A 16,967-nucleotide genomic window follows, 5' to 3' on the forward strand; every position below is an offset into this window, starting at 1 on the left:
TGTGCTCATCATGGTTTGTGTCCTTATATACAGTACATCACACAAAACCATGACAAACTTCCAAAAGGTAAAGGGACAAGAATCACTTTCTATGCACAGGTGGCTTAACAAAGAACTCAATGTGTTTTATGCTCCATTCTGACAGCTCCTGCCACTGGCCATGTTGAGAATTATACTTCAAAAAGTCACTTTTTAAAGCTCTGAAAAGGAGCAGAATCTCCTTGGACCTCCTCACAAAAATAAAGGGTAGTTGCAGCATAGTAGCAGAAATGAAGTGCAGGTCATGGCAAAGGGGTAAAGCAAATGTTTGAAGGCTTTCCCATGTGTTATTTTCTGTATTGATGGTTTGCCTTGCGGGGGAAAGGAAATGTAGTTTCTTATTCTGAAGGCTGACAGGAAGAGAATTTGACTGCACACATTCTCCTATTAAAAGGATGATGTGTGAACTGGCCTTCTGGCAGTAGGGTATCTAATGGATTTAAATGTGACACTGAGTTATCCGTTGGCTCTGATATGTCTTACCACTTGTCTATTTTATTTTTTTTAACAAATAATGCTCCAGAGTTCTCCATATATATTTGCAAACACACTTCTTCTGTCCACAGGTAAAGTGGGAGGGCATGTAATGTCTACAAACAATTAAAAGTGAACAGGATGGGTGGGTGTGTCAAAACTTCTCTCCTTCCTCTGCCTTCTTCCATTCTGCCCCGTAGCTTTTCAGTTTCTAAGCCATTTCTCACAATGCAGTTCTGCTACCTGTCAGGAACAAGACAGTTATTTAAAGGTATGGAGTGCAATGATGTAAGATAGAAGAAAGTGTTCATGCTCCTCTCCGGCGAGGCCAAAGGAAGCATTTCACAGCCCATATACGTACACTCCTGGCACCTTTGAGGGCCTTGTACTCTCAGTGTGTGTGTGTTGTTGCCGTAATTTGAGGGTCCCCCCACTTTGCTACTACAAATCACAATGATTTTTTTTTTCAGTATAAAAAAAATAAACCCTTCAAATTTTGGTAGGAAAAATGAAGAGATGGCAGTTGCAGGAGTAGATGTGGCTGCCAAAGCCAAGAAATGGGCATGTTCAGCACCAAGACCTCTGGAGGCTGCTCAGCCTTGATATAAAGGGCCCGTCCCTACAACCTCTGCCTTATTCCCTTTACTGATAGCAAGGGAATGATTTCCTGGTCAACGTTTTCGAACACTTTGCATTGATTTGGTAAGACAGGAGTAGTTTGTTTAATAAAGACCAGCTACTATAGCAGGCAGCTTCCATTAATCACATAGGCCGTCATTTCTGGCACATTTCCAGATGACATTGTGAGATTGCTAAAATCTTGTAGCAAAAGAGGTGGATTCATATGAGATTCAAACAAAATCCTAGATTTATGGGTGTGTAGCATCACTAACATAACAGAAACTGATCCTTTTGAGACAAGGAAGAAACATGGATTTTGTTAACAGATAAAAGGATTTGTCAAATAGACAGAAATGTATCTACCTGTTGCTTCTTTCCTTTCTTTTCAGTTGCTAGGTGGATTTTCAGTATCCACCCTATACTTTTTCTTCTTACTACTCATGATTATTTTTAGTCCAGCTACATCCCATACAATTTATGTCTCATTTCAAGGCCATCCATTCCAATGCCAGGGTGGTGGTTTCTTTGCTGTAGTCAGTTAACAGTGGGATTCCATTTGGCTGCCAAAATGAAAGGACTGTCTTGAGGAACCGGTTCCACTTTCAAAAAGAATCACTGATATAGGAATATATATCAAAGATAAGGACGTAAATGGAAACAATTAACATTAGAGTGAAAGTGGATGTATGGAAGTAATTACCAAAGGAACTACAGAGCGATCTTTGTAACTTCGTGCAACCTGGACTATTTGTGTTTGTAGTTTTGGATCTGCCTTGTTAGGAATCTAGTACCTGAAATCCTGAGAATCATAGCTTAAGTTAAAGAGTTACAAAGAAAGAGAGAGGAGGGTTTTTTTGTTTTGTTAAAGCAGAAACTGAAAAAGATTGTTCTGAGTTGTTATTTATTTGTTGATTTCCATCCCAGTTTTCTCTCAGTTGAGAAATCCAAAGTGTATGTTTCTTAAACACATGTTTAAGAAACATACATGATTAAAATTCTCATAAGTAACAATATTAAAATATGAGCGAGGAGGTTTTAGGAATGCTGTGTCAGTTTACTGAATCCAGGGATTTTAAAAAAATATTTTTAATAGCTGTTTTTAATATTGTTATGTGTTTAACAAATTTTTAGTGTTACATTTTATAGTGTTTTAATCTGTGACTTTTGTGTTGTTTTATCCGATAGAATGCTCTATGGCAGCAGTCCCCAACCTTTTTGGGGCTGTGGACCAGCTGGGGGGAGCGAGCTCCGTGTGTGTGGGGTGGTGGTGGTGGGGGCACCCCGCGCATGCTCTTGAGTGTGACATGCCTCCTGCCAGCGTGTCACGCCCACTGCACGAGCACGACATGCCCACTGTGAGTGCAACATGCCTACTGCAAATGTGACATGCCCCCGTGTGAGCATGACACGCCCCGGTGGGCGCGACATCCCCCCCGTGCTAGCGTGACACACCCATCATGCAGAGGTGTGTGTGTAGATCCATATCGACGGCCCAGTTCTGTTAAGCCAACAGGCCGGCACCGGGCTGCAGACTGGGGTTGACAACCCCTGCTCTATGGGGGAAAAGGTGGCATGGTAGGTAGGTAGGTAGGTAGGTAGGTAGGTAGGTAGGTAGGTAGGTAGGTAGGTAGGTAGGTAGGTAGGTAGGTAGGTAGGTAGGTAGGTAGGTAGGTAGGTAGGTAGGTAGGTAGGTAGGTAGATGCCAATATCTAATAGCTGCTCATTTTAGAAACACTTTAAAATCATTTAAAAACCTTTGAAAGTACAATACATTGTAGAACACTCTCCGAATGAAACTCTTTTCTTACCAGGCCATTCATTTGAGTTTGTTCCTCTCCAATCATATCCATTCAAATGCTTTATACTACGAATCTCATCAGCCACAGATAGTAAGAAATGGTAAGGGTATAGGACAGTCTTTTCCCATAAAACAGACTATGAACTTACAAATGAATTGGAAGTGCAAGTGGGGGGGGGGGGACAGGATTGCAGCTGGAGATTGATAAACAAATAGTCAAGGAATACCTTTCCACCTTGAATGAGTTCAAATCTTCAGGGCCGGATGAACTGCATCTGAGAGCACTGGAGGGACTAGCTGAAGAACTCTCAGAACCCATCTATTATTTTCTTGAAATGATGGGAAATGGGGAGGTGCCAGAGGATTGGAGGAGGACTAATGTTGTCCCTATCTTTAAAAAGGGCAAAAAGTAAGAACCTGGGAACTACAGTCCAGTCAGCCTGACATCAATCACAGGCAAAATTCTGGAACAGATTGTAAAGTGGTCATTGTGCAAGTACCTAGAAAACAAGGCAATAATAACTAGAAGCCAACATGGATTTGTCAAGAACAAATCTTGCCAAACTAATTTGATCTCGTTTTTCATCACGTCACCTCCCTGACAGACAGAGGGAATGCTGTAGATGTAGTATATCTTGATTTCTGCAAAGCTTTTGACAAAGTGCCGCATGATATCCTGATTAGCAAGCTAACTAGGTGTGGACTGGATAAATCAAGTGTCAGGTGGATATACAATTGGCTCCAGAATTGTACTCAGAGGGTTATGATTAATGGGTCATTTTCTAACTGGGAGGAGGTAACAAGTGGTGTGCCCCAAGGCTCAGTCCTGGGCCCGGTGCTGTTCAATATTTTTATTAATGACTTGGATGAGGAAGTGCAGAGAATGCTTGTCAAATTTGCACATGATACCAAATTGGGCAGAATAGCTAATACCCTAGAAGACAGAAACAAAATTAAAAATGACCTTGATAGGATGGAGCACTGGACCAAAGGCAACAGAATGAAATTCAACAGCGATAAGTGCAAAGTACTGCACCTCGGAAAAAGAAACCAATTACACAGTTACAAACTGGAACAAGTTCAAAGGAGGGCAACAAGGATGATCAGGGGCTGGAAACCAAGCCTTATGAGGAAAGGTTGAAAGAATTGGGTATATTTAGCCATGAGAAAAGAAGGCTGAGGAGTGATATAATAACACTTTTCAAATATTTGAAAGGTTGTCATACAGAGGGGGGGCAATATCTGTTCTCAATCATCCAAGAGTGCAGGTCACACAACAGTGGGCTCAAGTTAAAAGAAGCCAGATTTTGGTTGAATGCCAGGAAAAACTTTTCAACTGTTAGAGCAGTACGACAGTGGAACCAGTTATCTCAGGAGCTTGTGAGTGCTCCAACACTGGAGGCATTCAAGAAAAATTTAGATAAGCACCTGGCAGATATGCTTTGATTGTTTTCCTGCATTGAGCATGGGGGTGGACTTGATGGCCTTGTAGGCCCCTTCCAACTTCACTTTTCTATGATTCTATGAAAACAACTAATGGAATCCAGGTAGGATGCATACTCACCAAATTCCTCATTCTAAATGAAAAAAAGAGGGATTTTCATACATTGAGATAACTTATCAAGAAGACCAGGGCTTTTCTCATCAGCAGTAACATTAGCAAAAATTTTTTAAAAAAATTCATTTTGTACTTAGAATAAAACACGTATTTTATATATGCACAAAATAAAAAACTTACTACACCAAAAACATTTTCCTGAACTTTTCCCTCTAAAATGCTCCAAAATGTGAAAAATGCACACAAGATCTTGTTAATTTTGCCAAGCAGTGAGGAATTTTTTTTTTGTTTTCAAAACAAGAAAATACTTCTTTTGTTGAAAAACAGCCCTGAGAATTGCTTTGCGAGAAATGGTTAACTACTGGTGAGAAGTGGTTAAATAATGAAAAAAGGAATCATGTTCTGAGATTTTCTCCTGCTTGGTCTTTTTGTGAATGGTGGTGGACACAAAAGGTTATCTTGCAGACCATTTGTGCTGCTGACATTAGTGTCTTCAACATTCAGGCTGCACTTTGCTATGTAAAGTTTGCTATCCTTTCTTCAGCTGGGCCATTTCCTGGAGTTTTTAATCATGGATACAGAAGCACTATATTCCACATTCATAAACTGAAGGTTTTTTAAAGAACGGAATTGCTCTCCTGATGAGATAAGAAAACCAATGCTTGCAGTTTTGTAGCTGGGTGGAAAACTAAGTGCCACAACAATGAGCCACGTTCCAACAACCAGGCCTAATCTAAGATGGATTCAAGTCCCACACTCCACTCCTTATCAGTTTCTTGATAGTGTTACTAGTTTTTTGTTTTAATTTTCCTCTCATGTTCAGTCTCTCTCAGAACCACACATATGTATACCTAGAATTCTAGATACCAACCCATACATCTGATGGTCTGGGCTATAGCCTGCACAAGCTTATGCAATAATAAATTTAAGGTATCATCAAATAATGTGTTTTAGCAAAAGAAAACAGAATTAATAATTAGTTTTCGTCCAACAGCGTAACATGACTACCCATTCAGAAAATGTATATTAGTGTTAGTCTGTGAAATTTGAAAGGCTATGCCTTGATATAAAATCTATGACTAGAAACTGCTCTGATTTGCACCCACAGATGGAAACAAAGGATTCGAATGTTTTTAATATAATAGCTATTTGTCAATATCCAAAAGGCAAGGAAAAAGCCAGTTTTCATCATATTGTTAGAAAATGTTGCACCTTCGCTTAGCCTGGACCATCTATAGAACAAACATTGCTAGTAGTTCAACAGAAATATTAGGAACAAATTTACTTATAACTTCTTGTTCTTTTCATCAGAAAAATCAATATGCCTTTCTTGACATTTTAAATTCTTTCCAGTTGACCTTTTGGTGACCTCACCTGCTTCTCCTTTCCTCCCAAAAGGCGCCACTTTTCAGAAACCTCTGCTTATGCCCAAGGCTGTTTTCTTCTACAGTTAAACTAAAAAAGGGGGAAACAAAGGGAGGAAGCAATTTTAATGTAAATACAATATGCAACCAAGAACTCAGTCAGAATTTTTCCCCTCTGCAGGAGGATTCAGTTGTGGCCTTGAAGACACTGCCAGGAGGCATATTTAAGCAGTATTTTAGGTCTTAATGGCTATACAGTATTAGAATAAACCAGAAAGGATGTTTGTGTGTGTGTGTGTTTGGGGGGGGGGGGAGAAACATTTCTAGAAGGACAGCCTTAGAGGCCATCACCAGCCATGACAAGGAGTTTGGTTCTGGGGATGCAATGATTGCAAAAGTGACAGGTGACCCTGTAAATCCGGATTTTATTTATTTACTTGAGGAGCTATGCAGCTTAATGGGTGGCTGGACTGATTGCCAGCCTGTTCTCCATCATCCTTGTCTTAACTTGTGAGAGGATATTAAATTAAAAGTTGTACTAAGCACACTTCTTAAAAAGCTGTGCTTAGCATTGCCTCTCCCTTATTTTCCATAAAAGCAGATGTACAGTTTGTGGGGAGAGGCTGTTCTCTCTCGTGTGCTTCCCTGCTAGAAACTGGTTATATCTCAGAACAATTGGCTCCATAAGTTATCCCTGCACCCCATCAGAAGCAGTGCCTTTAGTACACTTTAGTACAGCAGAGATGGGTTCATACTGAGAAAAAAGTCAGGAAAGGACTAAGCCCTTCCTATTTGAGCTGTGTCGGGATCCACTGTTGAAAAATATAGGAGGCCATTGTCAAAAAGGCATGTTTAATGTGGCATTTGTATCAGAGAGCCAAGTCTAATGAGTTTTTTAGAACAGTGGTTCTCAACCAGTAGCATACATACCACTGATGGCATACAGATATGCATAAGAGTACAAGCTGTTGAATTTTTGGTTTAAAAAATCTGTCATGTAAGTTATGCCTATGGAAGGGGATAACAGTACTGGCAGATGGAGAATTTCAAAACCTAAAGACATCTTCCTTCCATCTCATAGATCCCATACAATGAAATGGATTATTCACATGCTGGACAAACCTTGGGGTAAAAGGAGAAAGTATAATTGCCAAAAATTGATCTTTGATATTAACATCATAACTAGACATGGGGACGAATAAAAAAACGGTTTTTGGGATATTCGTAAAAAAAATTGCTGCTTCGTTAAATATTCATCCTTCATTGTATTCGCGAAGGCTTTCACGTCCGGGATCTAATGGTTGTTGTGGGTTTTTCAGGCTCTTTGGCCATGTTCTGAAGGTTGTTCTTCCTAATGTTTTGCCAGTCTCTGTGGCCAGCATCTTCAGAATCACTCCCAAGCGAACTACACCAGAGCAGAGAGTGCTGTCCTCTGAAGATGCCGGCCACAGAGACTGGCGATAGGAAGAACAACCTTCAAATCATGGCCAAAGAGCCCAAAAAACCCACAATAACCATTCATCCTTCATATTCGTCAGTTCCAGAGACCCCCAACGATTATGAAGGGACAAATATTTACCCATTGTTATTCATCCTCCATAGGAAGAGAGTCTCTTCCTATGGCCTTCCCATTCTGCCTATGGGCCTGCCAATCAGCTGCTCACCCGATCGCCTGTCCCCTTCCCCTCCCTACCTTAGCTGCTGCTGCCATCCACCACCACCCAGCGCCACCATAATCTACTGCCACCCACTTCCCCTGCCATTGGCCTGCCATAAGGGACACTGGCTCCCTTTGCAAAGATGGCAACTGCGGCTTCTTTTAGGGCAGGGAAGTTACAGCCACCATCTTTGCAAAAGCCAGCCCAGATTATTTTAGCCTGCCTTAAAGGAATCCAGGCTGCCCTTTGCAAAGATGGTGGCCGTAGCTTCTCTTAAGCAGGGAAGCTGCAACTACCATTTTTACAAAGGGCAGCCTAGTTTTCCTTAAAGCAGGCCATAGTGGTGGAGGTCCTCTCAGCAAGCAGTGCTGGAAGGAGATTGCAGAGGCCACCATGGCACAAGTCTTTGTGGATGGTGGCGGCAGCAGTGGCAGACTGTGGCAGCCAAGGTAGGGAGGTGACAGGGGTAGTGGGAAGGTAGTGGGCAGACTGTGGGCATGGAGGGGTCTTTTTTAAGGCAGCCTTCAGCTGTCTAACCCCTATCCCCACAAACCAACAAATCAATTTGTGTTTCATTGGTTCATGGGGAGGAGATTCGTGCGTCATCAACTTTGATGGATCATGAAGCAGGCCAATTCACCAAAATGGTAATTCATACCCATTTCTTATCATAACCGTTCTGTAGGTGTAACCTACACAACAGGATTTTGGCCACAAAGAATTTAGTTATGAAGAATTCATATTCTCTTACTCCTTGGATTCTCCTGGAAATGTGAAGGAATTAAAATATAAAGGCTGTGTCCTGTTGCTTAAACATGGAATAGAAGGGAAATTGTGAAATCATCCTGCCCATTTTGGCAAGCTCCTCATTACACAGCTATTCTCAACGGGTTATCAGAAGTGTCACCCAACTGGTCACCTGCTGGAGTGGTATAGGCTGGGAGGAGGGGTCAAGCTTATATGATTTCCCTTCCATTTTGTGTTTAGCTAATGAGGTATTAGCCAAAGTTTTTGCAACCTGATATGAAACAAAGATAGGAAGAACATGCAGGTAACAGTCAAAGAAATGCAATGAGCTTAGGGCTGAGAGATTTTTACATCACTATCTTGGATAAGTGCCAGCCCCTCTTTCTCATCCTGACCTGAGTTGCAGAGTTGCTGTGTTGATCAGTGGGGGAGATGAGATGCTAGTTGCACTGACTTTGCACTATGTAAAATGGAAATACAAGTTTGAGCTTTTTTCTATGTGTCAAAGAGAGATCAGATCAGAACTACATCCTGCTGTGTGAAATCTGCAGTAGAACTACTTTAGAAATGTGGTTTGAGGGTAGAAACCTAAAGATTTTAGCAAGATTCAAATAGGATCATTATGTATATGGATAATTAAGGCATCTATGATTATACCAGTGTGGTTAAAACCACTCATTTTTCGTGGTCTAGACCTTCCTGTAGAGGTTTCTAAGCTTTTGCTTTTTGTAGGTGCATCCAAAAATGTCTTCCAGGTCTTGAACTTCTTAAATTTCTAGTTTGAACTTCTCTGAAGCTTTTGATATTGATTGCGGTCAAAGGAAAGATAACAAGGCTAAGCTGATTACTATCAATATCTGAATAGGCAGGCAGCTATAACATGAGACAGTCATGGTCTGATGTTGTTTTGCTAGCATACCTATAAATAACTGCTAAAGGAAATGTTTACAAAGTCCAAAATAAATATTTTGCCTTGCTTAGGAGGAAGTAGCTTGCTGATTTTTTACGAAATATGCATGTTATTGGTGGTTTCCATTTTCTGTTGTGGAAAGTATATATCCAATAGTGTTTGTAAAAAACACATTGTCATCTTTTTGGTATTTTTTATATCCTTTCAGAACAGCAGTTGCATTTCCAGATGTTCATTATTACTACAAAATAGTAACTGCTAGTTATTCTGACACTACAAAATGTTTTTATGAATTCAAAGAACATTTCATTCTTGCTCAGTAAACAAAGAACAGAGTTAGGAATCTTTTAATACAGAACAGCAGCACAAAACATGTGCTGGATTATGCCTCAAATATATACTGTAAGCTAATTAGGGAAGTGTTTTAGAATTGCTTTTAGAAAGTGGAACTACAATCTATGGATGGATGCTAAGCGGAGGCATTTGAAAGAAACTGAGGAAGATGGTTTGAAACCATTCTTTCTTCTCCATTTCTCCTTGCTGAGCATTATTGCAGTTAGAGTTAGCCCATTTATTGTGTTCTACTAGCCATCCAGAAGGGTGTGGTGGCACTGTGGGTTAAACCGCAGAAGCCTCTGTGTTGCAAGGTCAGAAGACCAGCAGTTGTAAGATTGAATCCATATGACGGAGTGAGCTCCCATTGCTTGTCCCAGCTCCTGCCAACCTAGCAGTTCGAAAGCAGGTAAAAATGCGAGTAGATAAATAGGTATCACCTTGGTGGGAGGGTAACACCGTTCCATGTCTAGTTGCGCTGGTCATGTGATCACAGAAATTGTATTCAGACAAACGCTGGCTCTATGGCTTGGAAACTGGGATGAGCACCATGCCCTAGAGTCGGACAACGACTGGACTAAATGTCAAGGGGAATCTTTACCTTACTAGCCATCCTTTTCACTTTACAAGTCCTGTAAGTGTATATCCATGATCAGCTAAGAGCCTGTCATCACTATGATAGGGGATGAGTGTCGTTAGGTCTTCACGCTACAGTCTGGACTTCTTCAACCTTCTCAGAATAGAGCTACAGTTTAACACTGGCCTTCTTTTATAGTGCAAAAGTAGCTGTAGGCGATTTCTGAAGAAGTAGAGAACTGACAGAAGAGGGGAAAGCTTTTAACCTTATCAGTCATTTTATCAGCTCAAAATTACTGCTTGTCTCTTTCAAGGCCATGTATGAACCCCCCCAATTTTTTTTTTTTTGTGTGTGTGTATGAAGAATTTCATGGAGAGAAATGACTAGCAGGGAAAAGGTTAAACAATGTCTCCCATGGCCTTTTTCTTGTCCTTATAAAACAAAGTCCACAGGGAAAAATAATCTTACATGGCTCTGTGAGATAGGTATCTGGCTGTGGAGACAGGGGCTGGGAGTTTGATTCCCCACTGTGAGTCTCAGGAGAACAGCCAGCTGGTGCAGCCTAGGGCAAGCTGCGAAGTCCCTGAGCATCCCCAGAAGGAGGGAATGGTAAACTACCTCTGAGTATTCTGTACCTAAAGAATACTGGAAAGGATTGTCAACAGTCAGAATTGACTTGATGCCACATAATTATTATTAACTGCAGGCACAATGCTGCTGTGGCTTTGCTCTCCCCACCTTTAGCAGGGAAAAGTTACTTGTTTGGGCAATGACTCAGAAACCCCAGATAGCATGGCCACTAGGGCAGCTAGGGAATCCTTGAAGCCATAGTTATAAAAATGTTCTGCCTCTGTGCTCTTCCTCTTCTGATCCTGTCTTTCTTGATTACCTATTCTGATATCTCAGTTTTCCATTAGCTGTGCACTCCATGTTTTGAGAGGATTTTGGACAAAATGACCTGTGGTGGGTGCTTCTTAAATCAAGGAATTTCAGCCTTTGATTTAAGAAGGGTTACTGTAACCCTTTCTCAGTAACAAGCAAGTGGTGCTAAATTAAGCAACTGCAGCCTCTGTGTTTATTTTTCTGCACATAACATAAATGATATGCAAAAAGGGCTTGTCTACATGGCTGAGTGATCCTACCCACAACAAAAAGTAGAAGCCCCTCATAGGGGCCAGAAAGATGCAGGAAGGACCATTCTGGGGCCAGGCTTGTTCACTCTATCAAATACATTGTTTGATTATCATCTTTAGGAATGAACCAGCCCATCCCTGCGGTGGTCCAAATAGTGACCTAATTTGTCCATATAGCCTCACAGAATGCTGCCTCAGCTGCAGAGCAGAGTCCATTCCACCTGACAGCTGCTCTGGCTTTTAAACAACCTTTTATCTGTTACCTCTGATTGCTGTTTGACGTTATCAATAGAAAAAAAATGCAGATTGTAGTGGCAATCCTCTGTGGGTTGAATCTAGGCTACATCCCCAATCCTTGAATTACATTACCTATCAAGCCTTTACAGGATGGACCTAGACAGCCCAGCTGAGTTGGCTAGATATCTCAGTGGTTGGATTACTGGGAGTTTGATTTGTCACTGTGGTTTCAGGAAGAAGACCAACCTGTAAGGCTCTGGGCAAACTATACAGTCCTAGAATGCCACCACAAGGACTGGTAATCCAATTCTGAATATTATATAGCTAGGAAGCCCTGGATAAGGACACCATAAGTTGAAATCAACTTGACAGCACATCATATTATAAAAGCCCAATTGGTTCCTGCCACCAGTATCCTGTATATTGTTGATTTCAATCTTGATACAATTGTTTGCCCATCTATAGGATTCCTAATGCTTAAAAAAGAATGACAATTAAGATTTTTTTTTAAAAAAAATTCTTTATGTAGAGGTGTGTTCTACCACCACCTGAACCCTGAAGAACAAATAAGACCCACATTTCCCCCCTCAGTGAGAAATGTGCCCTGGATGAGAGGTATAAATATGGTGTGCAAAGGGGAAAATGAGTAAGCAATGAATTAATGGAAAACTCGTGCTAGAGCAGGGCAGTGGAGTTTAGGGCACAAGGCGCCACTGATCAACACACAGCTTTTGCAGTGGTATTTATTACAGAAAAGGGTCAAATACCAGTCCTTCCTTATAATGCTAAACAGTTTGTCTGGGTTTTTCCAAATTTCATCATATTGGCAGAATTTTTAACCAAAGCATAACTCTACAATTTTCAGTAATTTTACCTATAACCTATCATTATGTGGCTGTTTGGAATTCACAGAGATTATTTTGAATTTAGTAACAATTTAATACAAATACCATAGCATCCTTCACAGTGGGCCCTCCACCATCATATACTTAAAAGCAATTGAGCCAAAGGAATGGATAGACTGATATCTTAAGGTCTGTGCCCTCCCTCCCCCTCTCTCTGTGTGCATGCACACGTGCATGTGCACGCACGCACACAAACACACACATACACACTGCCAGTGGTGTGGTGAGTGGTTAATCACAAGAGATTCAAACCACAAAACCAACATGACTAAGAGTATTCCTTTCCCCCAAATAGCCATAATATTATATACATAGTATATAAACACATCCAAACTTCACTGCTGTTTCTCAGTATTTCTTCTAAATAAACCAGTCTATTCCCATTTCAGAATGAAGGCCCACATTCTTCTCACACAGCGGCTAGTCAGTTGCCACTGGGGAGCCTGTCAATGGGAAATGAATACAACTGTACCCTGCATTTGGTGTTCCACTGTAACTGATTGATATCCAGAGTTGTTTTGCCTTGATATAGAAGGTGACATAGAACTATGTGGTTTAGTAGCTGTTCATAGCAATAACCCCCATGAATTTACATAACTTCTTTCTAAAGTTATACAGATTGGTAGCCATCACATTCCTTACATCCTGTAGCTGTGAATTTCAGTTTCAGTACAGATTCTGTCCTGGAGTTCCCACCATTCAGCATCAGCAGATGACATTGAGTCTTATTATTATGTCAGAGAGAGAAAATATTTTTCTTAGCTCTCTCTTTCATGCATAATTTTATGCACTTCTACCATGTACCTCCTTATTTCCCCTTTTCCTGAACCAAATAGCTGCAGACACTGTAACCCTTTCTCGTAGCATAGTATTTGTTATCATTTTGATGACCAGAACTCTACACAGTATTCCAGTACAGTCATGGTATAGATTTATGAGAGAGAGAGAGAGAGAGAGAGAGAGAGAGAGAGAGAGAGAGAGAGAGAGAGAGAGAGAGAGAGAAGGCTGGGGTAGGACTCTGATAGCTGAAACGATATTCCCCCACCCCAAAGCAAGGATATCCAGATCATGTATTAGTTCATCTCAAATCAAAACTGGACATTGATACAGGTGTTAATTCTACCACAGATAAACACAACACCATAATCCCACTAGGCAGCAAAAGCATCTGAAGGAATTTTTCTAGGGGGATGAGGAAAACTACCAGCATAATTTGCATGTATATCACATGCCACTAAAACACAGTGCATCTCTATGTGTTCAATAAAATGATACATATATTCAGGATTCTGAGGGGGAGAGAAAGGAGTGTCCCTCTTGCTCCCCACAGTTACCCATAATAGCTATCCAACTCCAGGGCACCTGCAATGGTGTGGAAGAGCTGAACAGAAACACAGGTATCAGCATCTACAAAGCAGCAGATTGGCAGCACAGTTCTGTCCACAGTTAAATAATCTTACTACTCCAGGCCAACTGAACTGTATTTGGGTTTGGTTTAATTGACTGGGTCCTGGGTAAGCAGAGGGCTTTTAAGCATACTCTTCATCAGGGAATCAAGGGGCAGAGTTCATGTCCTGTGTTTAAACTTCTTGGTGAACATTTGAAAGTGGCACTATGGTTCATAATCTGAGAATTACTAATTGGTGCTTAACAGATTCTGGAGAGAATCTAGAAATGACCCAATTGCATCTACTCTCCCTTTAGGAGGGTGAAAGTGTGCATTCTATCTTGGCATGTATGGTGACTGAAAGATATATAATGAATGCCAGGTCTCATTGTTCTGTCTCCCTGATAGGAATGGCTCATCTGTTATATTTCCTGCAGTGGGAAAAATGCTAGATAAAAAGATTTGTCGGTGGCAATGGGAATTACTGCTGTTTTCCTGGGATGAAAATAAATTGTATATTTCTCCAAATGTTCAAAGAGGAATGAAATGTTTGCTAGAGCTCCTTAGGATACAGTCTTGTACACACTTGCCTGGGAGTGAGACCTCCAGCTATCAATGAGATTGGTCTCTGAGGAATTTTGACTTTATACTTTATAGTATTTGTTGCGGCCTACTTCCAGGATTTCCATTTGTTTCCTCAAGGGTGTACCACATGTTATCCTCCAAATCTTTTTGGACTCCAAATCCTATCTCCCCTAATTACCATTAATTATGGATCATGGGAATAGTAATTCAAGACAGCTACAAGAAGGCACAGAGGTTCCTTATCCGTGATCTCACCCTTGAATCTGCAGCACCTAGGACAATCTCTGTTGGTGACAGAAAGCGTTATTAAGAGGTCTGCATCTTGTCACTAAAGGCAAAATACATTTTATTCCCCCCCTTCTTCTTTACTGATTCACTTTACTGCCCAGAAAAAATCTAGTATGCTGTCCTAAATCCACATTGCAGGGACTTCTATCTTTTTATACTTGCCCTTATCAAAGTCCATGATTTTATACTGTACAGTGGGGTCTCTACTTAAGAACTTAATCCATATTGGAAGGTGGTTCTCAAGTTGAAAAGTTCTTATGTTGAATCTGCATTTCCCATAGAAATGCACTGAAAACCATTTAATCCGTATCTGCTCTTTTCCGTCCATAGAAACTACAGTGGAACCTCTACTTAAGAACTTAATCCGTTTTGGAATGGTGTTCTTAAGTTGAAACGTTCTTAAGTTGAAGCAAAATTTCCCATAGGAATGGACTGAAAACCAATTAATCCGTTCTGGCAGTTTTTTTGTTATGTAGAGGTGCGTTCGTACATTGAAGTGTTAGTTCCCATAGGAACTAATGCAAAGCTGGTTAATACGTACTCTACCACTAGGGGGAGATTTTTTTTTTAACCTAAGATGACCTAAGGTTAAAAAAAGAGCAGGAAAGGTTTTTTTTCCTGTTCTTATCTTGGATTTCTGTTCTCAAGTAGAAGCAAAATTTAGCAAATGGAGCTGTTCTTAAGTTGGATTGTTCTTAAGTAGAGACGTTCTTAAGTAGAGACCCCACTGTACAAAAGAAGTGAGAATAGATAATATAGTATAATGTATGTTCTCAAAGTCAATGACAAGTTTTTTCCTTACACATTACGTCCTTCATTTCAAGGAAGATGCTCTAGGCCATCTCTGTTCTTACATTTTTTTATTGGTTGGTTATGATCAGGGTCCATTCTTAGGGATAGAATTTTTGGAATTTCTGAACAACAAATACCGTAATTCTCCATTCCGGAAGTTCTACCTACCTTACAGTATGTTGCAAATACCTGAATTTGGTCTTTTGCATGGAGAATCAGACTTCTAGTGTTCCAACCACTGAGACACCTAGTCAACTCATTTGGGCTCCTTGGGTCCATCCTTAGCAATTTCCTGTAGATTTTGGATTTTCTGAACTACAAATTCCATATCTCTCCATTCCTGGAGTTCTATCTAACTTTCAGGTACCTTGCAAATACCTGAGAGAAAGGCCTAAACCAGTGGTTACCAAACTTTTTGGACTCATAGCTCCCCTCAGGCAGTGGCAGAAGAGCAGCAGCAGCAGCAGTGAGGGGTATGAGGTGGAGCAGGAAGCAAAGAAGCCTGAAGGAGCTGGAACTCGATCTGGAAGACCAGCAGCAGCACTGCCATCTCGCAAAAAAACAAAGAGAAGCTTCCACATTTCTCCTGACTGGCTTGGCAACACACCAGGGAGCTGTGAGGTGCGGTAAGGGCCATAAGCTACTACGCTGCACACTTTGGGAACTCCTGACCTAAGCCAAAACACTCTGAAGCTTAGCTAGTCCAAGCTTCATTCAGTCCAATTGCAAGGTATTTGTATTTGCAACACATGACACATTTTAATATAATAAATTATATAACAGAGACTTAACAGATAATGGAGTAGAAATTAGAACCTACCAGTTCTTGTTGCATAAAGTGCTCTCCAGCACTTTATTAGTTGATACCACAGCGCTTGTGCAATTGGAAAACACTGCTGATGTCCGGAAGTCTTCACGTCCCTTAGTGTGTGTGCTATACAGAGCATTGTTGCAGGGAAGGAAAAAAGCTGCATCAACCAGGATGCAAACCTGGTCTAGCACTGCATCATATAACACTCTTATCATATTGAAAGATATTGAGAGGCTAGAGCCAAATTAAGCAAGAACAACAACACTTTTCCTCCACCTCTGTCTAGTGCTTCTCCTCTCATCTCTGCTGCATGAGATTGATATTGGCAACCACGTTGGGATCAGTTGAGGGAGAGCTGATGAAATATCTTATAGAAGAAAAACTAATTTGCCTACCTGCAAGACCAGCATGTTGCTTTGCCCTTGGAAGCAAAATATACTATCAGCCTTTGCACTATGGAGCTATTTTTATCCTGATTTGAACAGTGCTTATTGTGCAGGGTGTATTTCATGGTTTAGAAAACTGGTGTCAGCAGAAAGATGCTCACTAAAGTGCTTTCTACTTGAGAAGAGGGAATTCTCAGAGAAAGCTCCTGTAGATATCTTACATAGGTCACAGCTCATTTTGAGAAGACAGCTGGAGGTAATGGCTCAGTAATGGCCAGATTACTCAGGATGTTGATCATATGAGGAAATAGATCTCAATTTAGACTGCTCGTGGAGTGGAGACCACATAATGTATGGTGAATTG

General features: G+C 40.8%; 1 long non-coding RNA gene across 1 annotated transcript; it reads right to left on the reverse strand.

The window, feature by feature from the left end:
- Positions 1-514: 514 nt before the first annotated feature.
- On the reverse strand, positions 515-16,414 carry LOC110075817 (uncharacterized). Its single transcript, XR_002300016.3, has 4 exons — positions 16,227-16,414; positions 5,865-5,945; positions 1,498-1,694; positions 515-756 (listed from the first exon to the last, which is right to left on the reverse strand). It is a non-coding gene; the product is annotated as an uncharacterized LOC110075817 (long non-coding RNA).
- Positions 16,415-16,967: the final 553 nt, after the last annotated feature.

Source organism: Pogona vitticeps, chromosome 3 (assembly GCF_051106095.1).
Source record: "Pogona vitticeps strain Pit_001003342236 chromosome 3, PviZW2.1, whole genome shotgun sequence".
NCBI lineage: Eukaryota > Metazoa > Chordata > Lepidosauria > Squamata > Agamidae > Pogona > Pogona vitticeps.